General features: G+C 34.1%; 1 long non-coding RNA gene across 2 annotated transcripts in view; it reads left to right on the top strand.

Annotated features, from left to right (window-relative positions):
* The window catches only part of LOC105505582, a 30,090-nt gene extending 16,355 nt beyond the window's left edge, over nucleotides 1-13,735 (top strand). The window contains exons 4-5 of one of the 2 annotated variants that reach the window (XR_001000770.1): nucleotides 11,577-11,677; nucleotides 13,280-13,735. This is a non-coding gene — a long non-coding RNA (uncharacterized LOC105505582). Of the gene's footprint in view, nucleotides 1-1,555; nucleotides 1,661-11,576; nucleotides 11,678-13,279 lie in introns of those variants that run through there. The other variant, XR_001000771.1, reaches the window with a different exon arrangement.
* The last annotated feature ends 4,376 nt before the right edge of the window (nucleotides 13,736-18,111 follow it).

Here is an 18,111-nt window from a genome sequence, read left to right as displayed (position 1 = left end):
TATACCATTTAAAGTGTCAATGCCTTTTTAATATTATCGTGAAGAAAAACAACTGTACCAATTATTTAATATGCCAAGAATACAAAGATATAAAATCTTTTTCTCTCATATATCATACTATCTGATGTATTTAGCTTTGACGACATTCCAGAAAACATCATTTTTTAAAATTTCTAAGATTTTGTTATGCTGCTAACAAATCAATTTTTTCAAGTACTGTAACAAAATCCCTAAATGGGCTTTATGAGAACTATTTTCAATGTGATCATTAATCATATTTTATTTATCATCCATACATAGACGGTAGCTTATCTGGTAAGTGAAGAGTAACACACTCACACATACACACACCAATACCAATTTAATTTATAAATATATAATCATTTGTTTTCAAATGTTTATATTGATACTTGCTTGTGTACTTATTTGTAATGTGGGTCTATAAAAGAGACCATTTGCTTTCTGTTCAATGGAAGCATAAAGCAGTGCTTGTCAAAAATTCAAAATCAACTTGCTTTGTCAATATTTTCAGATGTTTTTGGCTCAATCTGATGACAGCATCACTGCAGTAAAGGGATCCTATTAAAATGTTTTAAGTAAAGATAAAAAGTCACCAATGGGAAAAAAATAAAATCAAGGAAATAAACAGAAAATCAATGAACATGTGAAATGTAATGTCAATTTATATAATAATAATGTAGTATGCTGTAAACATCACAGAATGTAAAATTAACAAGAATTCATTGAGGCAGAACAATTTCTATGTGTTCAAAAGTCAAGTCTTTGATGGCTAATTTTTATATTACTTCATTAAAATATCTCTACTGAAGCAAAAGAATTGCAAATCTTTTTGAATGAAATCAGTTTATCTTTAATTTTAAATAATATTTGGAATAGATGGCATAGTTTTGTCACAAAACATAGCTAACATCAATGTGGCATTACAACTTCAAACATCTTTGGAATTGTAGATCTTTTTTGAAATTGCAAAATTTTACTTTGAAATTATTGTTAATATTTATGTTGCACAACCACAAATGTAGAAATAAAATTATAAAATCTACAGATAATGTTTTATTTTAACCACATATATGTTGCGATAGCTCCAAATAAATGAAAGGTTTACTGATTTATCATTTTCAACATTATTACATTATTTAAGTAATATTAATCATATTTAAGTAAAAATACCTGAAGTCATAAAATTAATTTAATAATAATGTATAATATATTGTTAATATCTTTTATTTATAAAAAACACATACCAAGGAAGCAGTAGTGTGTATTTTTTATTTATTTTAAAAATTAAATTTTCAATAAATTATTTAGGAAATGTGCTGAGACAAAGAAGCAGTCATCATTGCACACAAACAAGAAATCAATTGTCTTTTGGAGAGTTTATGATGTGTGAGAGCTAGTGAAGTTACATTAAAGAAGAGCATATAAAAAAATCCAGATCTTTATATATTGTAGTACAGTTTCACTATAAATCTCTAAGATTACACTTTAGACTAAGCCACGTAGTCAAACTGTTGTCTATTTATTCCTTTTGAAGATTGGAACTCCCACAACTTTGACAGACTAACTCCTCAGAAAACATTATTCTTTGACATCAGTATGTTTTGCACAAAATTGAATGGCAAGTGAAAGTCATCAAACAGTGAGAATCTAGAAAACAGTGCATGCAGAGGAAAGCTTTGCTCAATACAAATCACTTGCATGGGACATTCTTCTATAGTGACTTTATTATATATGGGAACAGAGAGGTAATATGAAATGGAATATGGCACAAGCAAGCACAAATATTCAAATACGTGCGGGAACAACTGGATGCGATAAAACATTACAAAAATTATAAAAATGACAGCAGGAAAAAGGCTATATAGATATGTTTTTTTTGAGAATAAAAGATAGTTTCATTTCATCGGTGGACAGGAGATGAGCTGATGCAGTATGCAGATGGATACCATTCTTTTCAAAGAAAACATGAACAATGTCTCAAACAGATACCAAATGTTTAAATTCCTTCTATGTGAGTTTCAAGGATAGAGAATAATAAAACAACCAAATATACATAATATTCCAGTAAAATGATTCGCTGGGGCTTACAGAAAGTGTAACTAGAGAGACACATTAACTTATAGATGATTTGTTTCTGGCTAATGTTGTGACAGGAGTGTAGCATTTCCATTCTTCTCAGTTTCCTATCTCACTTACCTTTTGGAAGGACATGATTCCATATTATAATTACTCTGTCTCTTTCTTTCTTTACTCATTTACCCTACTTTACTGAAAAATATCAAACATCACAGAAACATGCATGCCTTCCTTCTCCAAGTTTGAAAAGAAAATAATGTAGAAAGCTCTGGTTTTTTTTTTTTTTTGCCCTGGCATTTATATAATCTCCAATCTCATTACTCCCATATCAGTATTCTACCCATCTTAGAGCAAAAATGCCTCTTAAAAAAAAGGACATCGCACTCAATTACCATTCTCTAACTGTCTCTTATTTGTCTTTACCAAATGCCACATCCAGCATATTTGGCAAAAGACTTTTTTTTTTTCCCCCACCATTCTAATGAACACAAAAATGACATTCTCAATATCAAATCAAATGACCACATTGTATTAATATTTTACTCCACCAGAAACTATGAAGGACATAACTAATTTGTCCATTTTGCTTTAAGCACATATCTGTATTCATTTTGTTAACCCACCGCTCTTGATTGTTCCCTTACTGAATGTTTCTCTTCTTAGTATCCTTTGCCCATTCTACTCTTTTAAAAATACTGTTGCAGTAACTGAGGAGTTGTTTTTGATTCCACTTCTTTGTCAAACTAAAGTCAGTTCTTTCAGGCTTCTGGATTTTGATATCAAATATGTGTTTAACAGTTCAAATTGTATATATGTATATTCCAGCTCAGATCCAGAAATCTATTTCCTTCTTTTCATTCTCACCTGGATTCCTCAAGCAATTTAACATGTTCTAAATATTTCTTTAAAAGTCTTCCATGTTTACTTAGATTTCAACTCTACCCACAGAATAGACTAATTTAATAATTTTATACTGTCCTTGGTCTTTTGCTTTATATGGTCTTCTACATCCAATAGAAGGTTGTTCAGTTAAACCTTAAAAGCCTATTGCACACTTTTTAATTATCTGAATTTTCATCAACACCATGGTAGAAACCTCCCCAATATGGACCTTTGTAATAATTGATCTTTAAATTCCCACCATGATATGTTATTATATATTCTCCTCAAAATGAAAAAATAAAAAGGTTTACTGTAAAACATGGTTAAAAAAACATTGATTTCTCTGCTTCAGGAGTTTCCTTTTCTATAGGAGATGAAACTAGGTTCAATAATTTGTTATTTTCTTTGGAGAGATGTCAAGGCATGCTCCACACCTTCTGAAACTAGGTAGATTGTATCACATACACTCTGGACCAACATACTTGCTACTTTCTGATTTGATCTGATTGACATGATGTCAACAATATAGTGGAACAATGTGATATTCTTGTCATGTACAGTCTCTTTGGACTATGTCAGACAAATGGCATGAGAGTTAACATAGTCCTTGAGCTAATTCATAAATGTATATTGTTACCATTTTACATAAATGTAATCGTTGAACCCCTTATTTTCTCATAGGGGTGGGGGAAAATTGCTATTCCCAGATTAATGTCTGTATGTTATGAATCTGAGTGAGTTTCAATCTACTTGAGCAAATAAACATCTGGAAGAGAAGCTGTAATTGGATCTATGATTTTCTTGAATTTGCATTCATTTACTTTTATTCTCCAGGGTGCTTTTGTAAGGGTCACACCGGTAAATCAAAACGAGGATGTAATAAGGGAATATCACCTGTGTCATTTATTCAAGAATATCCAGTCTCATATTTCCCCCTGCCACACAATACTATATTCCTTTTGACACAATATGTTGAGTAGGAAGCAGCACTTATTGATAATTCTACTTGCTCTTCTTCACTACTGCAGATCTCACCCTACTAATCAAGGAACAAATATGAACCTTTTTTTCAGCTACTAGAATATAATGTTTATTCCAATTACACATTTGTGAAAAAGTGAAGTGAAAATAAGTCTTTGGAGCCACTGAAACCACTGTAAGCCCAAACTATGCTAGGACATTATTTATTACTTCAAGTCCCATTAGCTGCATTCTTAAAGATGGATCTCTTTGTATCAATGTCAATTGGATTCCAAATCGAACAATTCTCGAAACGTTTGAACATTACCCTATCTCAGTGTTGGTTACCTGAATAAGAACGATAGTTTTTGCGTTTCAGAAAGGACTACTATAATCATCACCATATATACACACTTGTCATGGTAGTGTAAGAGCCTTTCTCTGGACAATCTGGGCTCTCTTTCATTTAATAGATTCTGAGTCTACAATGGTTGGAGAACGGGGTAAGGGAACATGACTTTTCATAGGCGTGACTGCTTTTAACTCCCAATCTTCCATTTTTAATTTTATATTTAATAAAACATTCTCGTAGATTGAACATTTCTATTACTGATTGAGACCATATGTTTAGCCCCTAGGATCTTGTCGTCTGTTAACTATCTCTCTAGTTCTCTATGAATCACTTCTTTTCCCAACCATCCTCCCTTCCTCATTGTGATAATTGCACCCACCTTTCTTCTGATGGTTAAGTGCTGCCATCTGGTCTCTGAGACATCAGAATTCTATCATTCTCATTTCTATCATGGAAAAAAGTTACACATCAACATTTTCTACTCTCAGTCCTAATCTGCAAAGCAGGTTGCCTAGGTGTTTCTCAGAGATACTCTTGCTTCACTCGCGATCACATTTCTAATGGCTTTGGTAGATGGAATGTCCTTTGGAACTTTCCCATGAAACATACTCCTCTTGTTGATTTGTTAGACTTGCACAGCGTGCCATATTTACATGCTCACTTTCTCTGTCTTTTAAATTGTACTTACCTTGTCTGTCATAACAGTTCTGGAATTCCTACTTGTCCTGCTTTCTCCACATTATTAAGATAAATACTACTAATGATTCAGTGTTGCATCCCAAAGCACTAGCCAAAATATGAACTGCAACTTTCTGGGAGAGTGTTCATAAAATGACAACTTTTTTTCTTATCCAACTTTATATTTTGCTCCTCTTGATCAAGTACTTACAGGATGTAATCCTAATCATGTTTATTTATTTCCAAAAGGTATATGTTGACTTGTTACTGCTCCTATTTGGAAAGATAACACCTTCTCTTGGAATACTTTGCATCTTCCAAATAGGGTGTATTAGTCCGTTTTCACACTGCTGTAAAGATACTACCTGAGACCAGGTAATTTATAAAGTATGAGGTTTAATTGACTCACACTTCTGCATGAATGGGGAGGCCTCAGGAATCTTACAATCGTGGTGGAAGGCAAAGGAGAAGCAAGTGTCTTCTTCACAAGGTGGCAGGAGAGAAAACACTTTAAGAACTATCAGATCTCGTAAGAACTCTCTAATCTTCATAAGAACAATATGGGAGAAACAGTCCACATAATCCAATCATATCCCACCAGGTCGCTTCATTGACACATGGGGATTACAGTTTGAGGTGAGATTTAGATGGGGACACAGAGCCATATAATATAATTATATTGTGTGTTTCCCCTAGTTTTGTTCTAGTGGTAAGAGGGGAGGTAGGGGAAGGCAGTGAGTGATAAGAGTGTACTCTTATAAGGAATTCTCTTCATACAAGTTAAACTCTATTTTCTAGCTCTAAAATTATAGGATTGGGTCACCACTACAGAAGGATCAGATGCACCATTCAGTTTTGTAATTTGAAATTCTTCAACATAAATTGTCATCCGATTTCTCAATCCCCCATACTGTTCCAATTAATGCCATGAACTCTTGGTAACAGACATATTGGATAAAACTTTAACCTCAGAAGTTTGCTAAAGCCTTGGACTAGAGGCCTAGCTTCTTCTGTATTGTTGATTAATAAGAGTCTATTTATATGCCACCAGGACTTCCTCTGATACTTGCACTTTGTATTTAATTGCTGATCAATTACTCTCAGTCTTTGATTATCCCCAGCATTAGTTATCTAATGATTTTGCCATGATTACAATTTTTCCTATACTTCAAGACATGCCATTTTACGCTTGTCAGTGCATTTTTATTCCACTGGTGAATCATCTTAGTTAACCACCAGTGGAGCTTTCAACAACTGCACATCTGTAACACTACCACTGTCAAGGCTATTCATGGTCCCCCACCACAGTGAAAGAGAACTCTTTGTCAATTAGTCTGTGAGTAATTCAAGAATTCCACTTAACATCTGCTTAATTGGACCACTTCTGTTACCAACTATTGGTAGTTGAATTCCCCATGAAACAGACTCTGAAACAGAGATATTCACATGTAAAAATATTAGTGAGGAGTTTTTCAGGCCTAACAATGTGAGGAGTTAAGGAAGCAGAAGTGGGCAGAGGAAGAAGTTGGTTGCTGATAATGTAGTCATACAAAAGTAGTTGGTTGCAGATTCATGGGTATGGAGGCCTCAGTCAGTTTCATGGGGAGCACTGAAGCTGGAATGGTCACACAGAGTTGCCTTGAATTGAGACAAGAAGTCTAGAGCCCTTTAAACACTCACTGACCTGTAGTTAGATATACGCTGCCAACAATGAAGAAAGGCAATTCACTTCAGCTAAGGTCAGTGTTTGGAGGGAGATTTAAATGCAAAAAGGCAGTTCTTAGCATTTCCAGTAGCTATGGAAGGATTGTTTCATTACTGAAAGCAGAGAATTAGAAATGTGTGGAGCAAATCAAAGTGCTGATATCAAAAGGCAAATCATCACCACCTTATATAAAAAATTTCCTTTCTTCACAATTACTTGTTTACATTGTTTAATTTTCCTTTATTTTTTATCTGCCATAAAATATTGGTCTTTCTTACTTGTTTATTTTGTCTCCCTACACTACATTATAATCTTCAAAAGAACAAATATTTTTTACTTGTTAAAAGCTGCTAAATATAGCAAATAAAATGTATTTCCCATACAGTATACAATAAATAACTATTAGTACTGACTGTGACTAACAGAAACACTTGTACTAGACTATAACAATTTCTCTGATAATATTATGCTAAGTGAGCAATAAAGCGGTTAGGAAGAACACTCCTCAGAGGGAACTGGTGTCTTAGTCTGCTTAGATTTTCATGGAAAACTCCAAAGATCTGGTGGTTTAAATACTAGAAATGTATTTCTCACAGTTCTGGGGCTGGAAAGTTCAAAGTCAAAGTAACAGTTGATAAAATTTCTGCTGAGGGCTTTCTTCATGGTTTGTAGACAGCTGCCTTCTTACTGTGTCCTCACATGGTGGAAAGAATAAGATCACTGTTTCCCCTTTTTCTTCTTACAAGGACATCAGCCCTATCATATTAAGGACCCACCCTTACAACTGCATTTTACTTTTATTACCTCTTGCTTATATTTCAACATACAAATTTGGAGGAATAACAAACATTAAGTTCATAAAAGTTGGGTTAATGTATAAAACTTCCTGAAAGAAGATTATAAAAATAAGCTTTCTGAATGAAGTAACTTTTTTGCAGCCGTTTGCTGGTAAATGTTTAATAACTGTCACTTGGGGACAATGAATGTTGGTTGATAATTTATGCTTATGAGTAAAATAAAGTAAAACAATAAAAATGTATGCCAGGCGCAGTAGCTCATGCCTGTAATCCCAGCACTTTGAGAGGCAGAGGTGAGTGGATCACCTGAGGTCAGGAGTTCGAGACCAGCCTGACCAACATGGTGAAAACCCATCTCTACTAAAAATACAGAATTGGCCAGCTGTGGTGGTGCATGCCTGTAATCGCAGCCACTGGGGAGGTTGAGGCAGCAGAATTGCTTGAACCCAGGAGGCAGAGATTGCAGTGAGCCCAGATCATGCCATTGCACTCCAGCCTGGGCTACAAGAGTGAAACTCCATCTCAAAAAAATAAAAAGGATGTCAAAACTGCACTTGCTTATTAGTGATGTGAGCAACTGCTTTGTTGAACCAGACAGATATATTTGTTTTGGGAGACTGGAAGACTATTTCCTCAATATTTTTGTATGTATTGGCAGTTGTAAAGACTACAAACACACTTTCCATTTAAGTTTAATCTGCTTTATAAACATTCACTTCATACTTTCCTAAATCTAGACAGTGAAGAAACTGAATTAATCCAACCCTGCTTTGATATTTGCTGATTTCCATGGTAAAAATAATCTCACTATGATCAATTTCAAACTACCAAATAGATGACATTGATTTTGAAGGTAGAAAGAGTACAGTAGTACAACACAGCATATTATTTTCAACATGTGTATGTAATAAACATAAATAATAGTAAAATGAGGAAAATCATCACAAAGTCATTCATTTTAAGTATACGTTTTGTTTTAAAGTAATGTTTGCTTATAAGTTATCTAATTTAATACTGAGGCTTTTTTAAAAACTGGGTTGCACAACCCCATCAAAAAGTAAGTGAAGGGTATGAGCAGACACTTCCCAAAAGAAGACATTTATGTAACCAACAAACATATGAAAAAAAGTTAATCATCACTGGTCATTAGAGAAATGCAAATCAAAACCACAGTGAAATACCATCTCACTCCAGTTAGAATGGTGATCATCAAAGAGTCTGGAAACAACAGATGCTGGAGAGGATGCAGAGAAATAGGAATGCTTTTACACTCTGGGTGGGAGTGTAAATTAGTTCAACCATTGTGGAAGATAGTTTGGTGATTCCTAAAGGATCTAGAACCAGAAATACCATTTGACACAACAATCCCATCACTGGGTATATACCCAAAGGATTACAAATTATTCTACTATGAAGACACATGACATACATGTTTATTGCAGCACTATTTACAATTGCAAAGACTTGGAACCAGCCCAAATGCTTATCAATGATAGACTGGATAAAGAAAATGTGGCACACACACATCATGGAATACAATGCAGCCATATAAAAAGTATGAGTTCGTGTCCTTTGCAGGGACATGGATGAAACTAGAAACCATCATCCTCAGCAAACCAACACAGGAACAGAAAACCAAACATCGCATGTTCTTGCTCATAAGTGGGGGCTGAATAGTGAGAACACATGGACACAGGGTGGGAGACATCACACGCCAGGGCCTGTCAGGGGATTGGGGGAAAAGGGGAGGCCTAACATTAGGACAAATACCTAATGAACGTGGGGCTTAAAACCTAGATGATGGGTTGATAGGTGCAGCAAACCACCATGGCACATGTATACCTATGTAACAAACCTGCACATTCAACACATGTATTCCAGAACTTAAAGTAAAATTAAATAAAATATAAAAAATAAAAAACTATGTTGCAAAATTACTGAACATTGAACAGTTCGTTCTCATGGACTTGGCTCCAGCACAACACTGCTTTTTCATGAATAAGGTAACCTGGTGGGGATACTAACAGTAGGTAAGGTGAAAAATGGCAAGAAATGCATTTTCATGGATGCATCATGCATGGATATGAAAATTCTTCAAGACATAACACGGAATATTTGATGTACTTAAAGCAGTTCTGTGTGTATAAAGAATCACTTTTTTGCAGAACATGATAAACAGGAAGTGGGCAATCATTAAGGGCCTCATATGCAATATTAAGAAGTATAGTCTTGGCTAATTTATATTGTGGTAAGAAACAATCCTCAAAATAGCAGGATATTAAAAAAATAAAAAGTTAATTCTTATTCTTTGTATATTTCTACTGCTGGTCCTCAACGGGCTCTGCTCATTTTAATCAAATAGGTGTCAAAGCTGCAGCAGTCCCCAGTATCTTTCCCTATAGCCTCTGTGGTATTGGGCCTCAGCGTTCACCACAATGAAAGAGGACATCTTAGAGAACTGTACCCCTGCTGTTAGATGGAGTCTGACAAAGTCTAGACACATAACTGTTTTATGAATAAATTGTCAATGCCAATCACATGATATAAAATTAATGTGATGGGTGCCAAAGAAGAGGCAGACTATGTGTGTTAGTGAGATCTGATAGTGTCTGCCATAACACTTAATAATTTCTGGAGAATTTTACCATGGGCTTGACATTTGAATATTCAATTTAAACTACTTATTTATGAAGCAGTTATAGGAATAATTAGGAACTTTATGGAAACTATGTTTTAATTAACTTTCTAAGTGGTGAAAGAGTGAATTATTCATAAATTACTTCTGGAAACAGGACTCTGCTAAAACGCATATAAGTGAACTTGAAGCAGCATCTCAATTTGTGCAATATGATAAAGAAAATATTCTATTGGATCCAGAAAAAAATATACCATCACTTTTATTTATGGCTAATCCAGAACTTCAGGAAACTGACTAATGTTTGTGCACATAATGTTTTTATTATGTATCTATCTGGGGCATGTGGAACATACATTCCCCTCAAAAATGGTCAGTTTCACTCATGCCCAACCCTGTATATATTTTAGGGTAACTTTCCTGGTCCAGTTAAGTTAGACCTAGACATTTTCACCTGACAAATCTGAGTAAACTTCTGTGGAAAAAACTGACCATTTGCCTAGAATGAATCTCTGGGTAAGGAAGATGCATATAGTCCTATAATTTACTGTACTTATTTTAACACCTTGTCTTAAAGACACATCACAGGTTTGTAACTGGACTTTTTTTCCTTCCTGAGCCACTTGCTATATAGCTTACTCTTCTCTAGTTTTAGGGAGGCTTCCCCATACAGACTAGGTCAACAGATTCCCTTGCACTGGCTCGTGGATGGGTTTGGCTACCGAGAATCAGTAAGACAAGATCAAAATTATAGGGAGTAAGGAGTAGGTAAAGGCGAAGTATTTATTTCCCTACTGATTCCCTTCCAAGCTTCCACATGTTGGTCACATTTCTCTACCAAGTGGTAGTTATTGTGGGGTTCATTTAACTTCACCTTCCTCTTACCATAGACACAAAAGTTCCCTGCTTTCATTCACCTACGGGTATTGCAAACATTTAACCATTATAAACGTTCCTCAAAGATAATTTTTCCTTCCAGGACAATGACTGATATACCTTCTTGAGCTTGCAAGGGCAAATATGACTCTGCCTAACACAGTATCCCTGCTGTACAGCCTGGAATGTACTCCTACTCAATGGGATGATTACACAATGAAATGAATGAGTGACCGCACTTACAAAATGCACACTGCAGTATGAGCTATGTCTTCCTGATGGTGGCCTTTTAATGTCAAATGAGATAATATATGTAAAAATGTTTTATAAATTTGTAAATGTGATAAATATTATTTTGTGTGAATGATAAATGTAGCTATGGGTTCTATTGACTAAAAGATAAGTACTGCTCCTTCATGAATCAAACCATTAATTCCTGATGGTGTTTAATTATTATCGAACATATTTTTCTTCACAGGAGCTGTCATTTAAATGTGCTTGCCAACGAGCTTGTTTATCAAAACATTCCAGACCCTTTCAAATTCTCATTTACTTTGCTTCTTGTTTACCACACCCATAAATTTGTATTATCAGCATATTTAACTATCAGGCTATTTTGGAGATTGGAAAAAGAAGACCTGATTCATCATGTGCAATACCTCACACATCTGTCTTTTCTATTCTACTGCAATTTGGTGAGTTCAGCCTCTTTTTACTTCATGTTTGAATAATTGCAATAGATTTTATACTGTTCTCACTGCTAAACTTGCTACCCCTATTAGACACTCATATTCATCTTGCATAATACCACCAGATTATTCTTTTTCCATCTCTTTTCCTGGATATTTGTCCTCCACTTTCCTGTCTTTTTTTCTGTACTTCATTCTACCCATCTTAGTGAATAAATGTCTTTTCAACTCTCTCAGGCTATATATACATCAATTTTTCAAAATCCAAGTAAAACTTCACCTCCTTGAGAGTATTTTAGAGAGCCTGTAATACCTACATTTTTTTTTACCATTTGTTAGGAATATATTTCAGCCCCAGTTACGTGATTATTACATATTATAGTATATTGATGTTTGCAAACTCCTTGAAACATCATACACACCCCAGACTGCTATATTCATTTCAACAACAAAACAGTTTCTTTTCAATTTTGTAATAAATATATTAAGAGTCTGTTCTCCTCCAGGCCAATTTTCTCCCCCTATATTTAAAGTGCTCTGATGGAGGTACCTTATTAATAATTTGAGAGGAAAACAACTTTTCAAATATGCATTTCTTTTGTGCACACCAAGCTGGTGTGTGCCTGCAGGCACTATTTCTATTAAGAATAGAATAGAGAACAGCTGGATATTGTGTAGTGGATTGACCAGGTGTTTGAGTGAACACATTAGTCACCATACAGAAGCAACTTAAAAGAATGAATCACAATGATAGTCATCTCATTCTGGGAAAAGGAAAATAAATAAATAAAAGTATTTCATATCTATCAGACAGCCACAAAGCACAGTTCCTATCAACCGAAACAAATTCAAATAAAAATGGCCCTATCATACATATTTTATTTGATTTACATCTAGCACTGAAGATACACTTTATGAATTTTTCCTTTATTCTGATAGTCATAAAATAAATGGAGGTGAATCATATAACTTTTGAACATCTAAATAGCCAGAGATAAGCTCTGCATATTAAATATCTTTTAATATTAAATCTACCAAAAAACATAGCAAGGGGTTATATTTATGCTGCAACTGAGAAAACCTATTTAACGCTCTTTCAAATTATCTAAACAGAAATTTTAAATACTTGACTAAAATTCAAAATAAATTCTGAATTTTACATGATTTTATGTAGCTCTACCATTCATGCTGTTGAACTTCTGAGCTATTAATATTTACAAATAACCCATGTTCTTTCAAATGATTTCAATGCTTACAGAAACACATATCAAAGTACATACAATGAAATAAAACTGCAGCAATACAGAAAAATAAAAACTATCATATGACAACATGATGAAGCCAGAGTCAACATGAACACACTAAATGAAATCCTAACATTTTCTTTTCAACTTTGTGCCTGTGTCTTACTATGCTAATGGAGGTAATAAGCAGTATTTATAGATGGAAGAAATATGAAAAGAAGCTTGATTATTATTTGTGCAATTTCTAGAGTCCACTAACACTTACCAACTCTTAACGCTTAGGTATCCAAACACTGCTTCCTTTCAAGAAGGAATCATACAAAAAACGTAAGGCAGCATATTCTAATGTTTGTTTTTTTTTAAGACGGAGTCTCACTCCGTCGCCCAGGCTGTAGTGCAGTGGCGCGAGATCTTGGCTCACTGCAAGCTCCATCTCCTGGGTTCACGCCATTCTCCTGCCTCAGCCTCCCGAGTAGCTGGGACTACAGGCACCCGCCACCATGTGTGGCTAATTTTTTTTGTATTTTTAGTAAAGACTGGGTTTCCCCGTGTTAGCCAGTATGGTCTCGATCTCCTGACCTCGTGATCTGCCGGTCTCGGCCTCCCCAAGTGCTGGGATTGCGGGCGTGAGCCACCGTGCCTGGCCAGCATACTCTCTTATTCATAGATTTTGAATTTAGGCCTACATGAATAATAATATATTTACTATGATGTTACTATCTATCAACCTTATTTTTCTTTTCTATGAAATAGGAGCCAAAATAATATTTATTTCATATCTTATGAAGTTAAAATAAAATATAACTAATAAGGGGCTTAACAATGAGTGTCATTTTGTAATTACTTTGTACCATTATTAATTGCCGAGATAGAATATGGTATCGCTAGTCATCCGTATCTATTGCCCAACTTCATTTTGATTCCTTCTTACTAGTTTGCATAGATAGGCCTAAATTTTTGATCCACTGCTCAACTCCTATCTCTAAACCATTGGTTCTCAAATAGAGGTGATTTTGACACCTAGGGAACATTTGACAACACATGGAGATATTGTTGATTACACAGGGCAATGCTTCATAAGCACAGAATTATCTGGCCCCAAATGTCGACAGTGTCAAATTTGAGAAACTCTGCACTAGGCTTTTCTATCTAGCTACCAACCTCTCTGCTTTGCCCTGCCCCCAGTTTTATGGATATCGAATTTCTTATTTCGCACTGCATTACTCGCACTTATAGATATTCTAAATTGATTTGTACATATCTTCCTAGTTTGACCCATTGCTTTTAACTGAATTTTACTGGGCTTTTATAAAGGCCATGTCCATGGAGTTCAGTCACTATCTTCACCAAATTTTTATTTGCTTCAGTCTGGGGAGGAACTCTATATTAAAAAATAAAAACAAAACCCAAAAACTAATTTATGAAAGATATTTTATAATGTAATTACTTAAACTTTTTTTTCTTCTTTCTTATATGAGCTTTTAAATTCAAAGAGTGACGTGTGGTTTTCAGGCTGGGTCAGGAAGTTTGCTTGGACGGGGAAATTTTGTCTGCTGAGACACTAGGGAGCAAATGCCCATATGGGTGCAGGCTGATCACTGACTTCCTAGGGTTCCCTGACAATAAGTTAGTTGTAGTTGAGGTCGCCATCATCAGAACGTAATTGGCCCCTGGTACGGGTGAATCTCTGCACCACAGAGACTATTCAGTTATAGAACTCAGCTTCTGTGCATAGGCAACCTTTCTGTTTTTTTTCAATTTCTTGGCAGCAAAGTTGAGAAAGTGAACAGACAAACAGCCCATTTCTTAGCTTATCAATATCTGTACCAATTTCTTTCCCTCATCAACATACATTTTCCATATTTTGTTGGTATTAGCCTCTGACACTCATCCACACAAGAAAGTCTACAAAGCCTAAACTAACTTTTAAACATTACTTAAGGTAATAACTTTGTCTTCCACCAGAAACCTGGATATAAATGATGAATTGATGGGTGCTGACGAGTTGATGGGTGCAGCACACCAACATGGCACAAGTATACATATGTAACAAACCTGCACATTATGCACATGTACCCTAGAACTTAAAGTATAATAAAAAAATAAAATAAAATAAAATAAAAAATACAAAAAAAAAAAAAGAAAAAAAAAAAAGAGCTATATACCCTAGGGACAGAGAAAAAAATTAGTGCTGACCAGTCTGGGCCTACTTGACTAAAACAAGATAGATTAAATTAATAAAAGGAAGATGGTCTGCATTTATAAAGATGTTAACTCTTTTTAATGTGTATGACTCATTAATGAGTTTATAATCAGATTTTGAAGGATTTCATTCTGGATCTTGCAGATTGTGAGTATTTTTCTGGTAAATTAGGAAGCATGATTTTTCAATAAAAAAGCTCACTGGAAACCCCTGTAACAAGTAATAAATATTAAAAATTTGCAGAATTGTTTACTCATTCAATAAATAATGACTCCACATTTAGAAATGCTAGAGATAAAGCATTTCTAAAGGCAAATTCTACTGTTTCCTGGTTTTACATTCTAGATTTTAAGACAAAGATGGCTTGCTTGAAATTTTAGTTATATGAAAGAAATTTCTTAGTGATATGATTTTTTCTTTCTCTGACTCTGTGAGACTTTTGTTTATATTTTATGAAACTATTACCATATGGTACATTATAGAAATATATTTGAGAAATCATTTTTAGCTTTTAGAAATTAATTTGCATAATATATTTTAATTTTAATAAAGCTCCATTCCTCTATTCCTTTCATATTCGGAAGATATTTCCTATACAATGTCTTCTATATTATTTAATACTGCTGTATTTTAAAAAAGAAATTGAAACCTTTTACTCATATATACCAGACTTCCAAAACTGTCTTAGCTTGAAAATCAGTTATCCAAAATGCTTTCTCTAACTTAAGTTTATATCTTAGGTGCAAGTATAATCCTAATAAATACTATAGTCAGGCATTTTTAAAACTTTATGTTTTCCATATATGCAGCAGAGTATCATCTTCTTGCCCTTTCTCTCACTGTGGTATCCTTCAAGAACGTTATTAGCTCGAATTCCAAATTTCAATGAAACAATCATCTATCCACTTTGTAATTCACTGTTTTATTCAATAAATATTTAGTGAATGATTTCTGTGTGTCAGGAGTGTATTGGGAGCTTGGGGACAAAGTTGTGGACTAAATAGGCATGTTTCTTCCTTCACAGAGTGTATATTTTAACTACACTAGTGACAATAATGACTTGGTAAAATCTAAATACTATGATAAAAGGAAAGATATTTCTGGATACAAATGGCCAAGAACTAATGCATAGTTCGTTGACTTTGTCCAGTTTGGGGGATCATCATTTATATAGAGCACTTTATTTTGTTAACTTAGGTATGAAAGACTGTTACATTGTTTTAATAAGGAATCCATCTAAATCATACTTTTATGCATGAAGGGAGAGAATGGTAAATCTACTTTCTTCTCTGGCTTAACAAAAGGCCCTATAGGTATTATTAAAGTGTTTATAAAATGTAAAATATACTTTAAATGTTAACATGGCAACTATTTAGTTAGGAAAAAGAATAAAATAGATGGGAAAACTGTTAGGGATTAAAGATTCTATTTTAGAGGACATAGTAAAAATATTTGTAGAGCATTTGCCTTAAAATATGTGTTCATTAAACACTAACTTGAACAGGATTATACATTTTCATAAGTCTTCACATTTAAAAGGCAAATAAGATTGATGCTTTTGTTAATATTCTCAATTCACCACTTCATCAAAACTAGTTTCTTGACACAGAATAGTGTCTTCATTTCCATAGCCATAAGAGAGAATAAAACATTTTCTCCTTTTTTAACTTTCTCTTTCTCTCTTCTTTTCCCCTTTGGCTTTAGAAAGCCGAAGGCCTAGAGTTTTATTTGTTTGCTATGAAAGAAAACCCTGACCATAAGAGCTTAACACTAACAATACAAAACCAGGAAAGGGCAGAGAGGAATTTCTAACAAATGAGATATGAAGCACACAATGGTTTGCTTCTATGACTTAGACACATTTCCACATATTTCCCAAGGTAATTTTGTGCTATTTATATTTTGGTCATAAAGCCAAATGTTAACAAACATAAATTATGGACGTTAGAAGTTATTTACTCACATGTTCATTTAGTTAAGCAATTTTGAAAATTCATTTTTGTTTTGTGTAGAAATGGAACACAAGCTTTTACTTCTCTGACTTGCCTATTCCTGTTGATAAGCAGAGTTCTATAATGTTCATAATTACTGTTTGCAACTATGTTGGCTATTTCACAGTAGTTGTCCTGAAAGTCCACAATGAAACAATATTTCACATAGTTACATACCCTATAATATCATCTTATGTTATTAAGGTGAAAGTTATAAACAATACAATTTTTTGTAAATATTATAAAATTTATAGTGAATGCATGAAGTGCTCATTTTAGAAAATGCAATATAACCTGAATTTCTGATATAATGGTAGAAGACAAAAATGTTTAAATAAGTTAAATCCCCTTTGAATATATTTCTACATTTGAAATACTACTTTGCTCTTAATACAATAGTAAAATTCAAGTCCTGCTATTTTATATCTCAGATTTCAAATGTACTTCCATCTTTTAACCATATTCTGTATTCATTACCCTTTAATTTTATAATCAGAGTATTTTTATTTTTAATCATAAAAATAAAATATACCATATTTTCCTTAAAATGAGGTAATTAATAAATAGTTCAACTTAATGTAATTGTAGAATTCGTATTTTCTTTCTTTTTTAAATTATACTTTAAGTTCTAGGATACATGTGCACAACGTACAGGTTTGTTACATATGGATACTTGTGTCAGGTTGTTGTGTGGCACCCATCAACTCCTCAGCACCCATCAACTCGTCATTTACATCAGGTGTAACTCCCAATGACATCCCTCTTCCCTCCCCCCTCCCCATAATAGGCCCCGGTGAGTGATGTTACCCTTCCAGAGTCCAAGTGATCTCATTGTTCAGTTCCCACCTATGAGTGAGAACATGTGGTGTTTGATTTTCTGTTCTTGCGATGGTTTGCTGAGAATGACGATTTCCAGCTGCATCCATGTCCCTACAAAGGACACAAACTCATCCTTTCTTATGGCTGCATAGTATTCCATGGTGTATATGTGCCACATTTTCT

Source organism: Colobus angolensis, unplaced genomic scaffold (assembly GCF_000951035.1).
Source record: "Colobus angolensis palliatus isolate OR3802 unplaced genomic scaffold, Cang.pa_1.0 Scaffold127, whole genome shotgun sequence".
In the NCBI taxonomy this organism is placed as follows: domain Eukaryota; kingdom Metazoa; phylum Chordata; class Mammalia; order Primates; family Cercopithecidae; genus Colobus; species Colobus angolensis.
The sequence above is the reverse complement of the archived record's forward strand: the minus strand, read 5'-3'. Positions and strand labels throughout refer to the sequence as shown.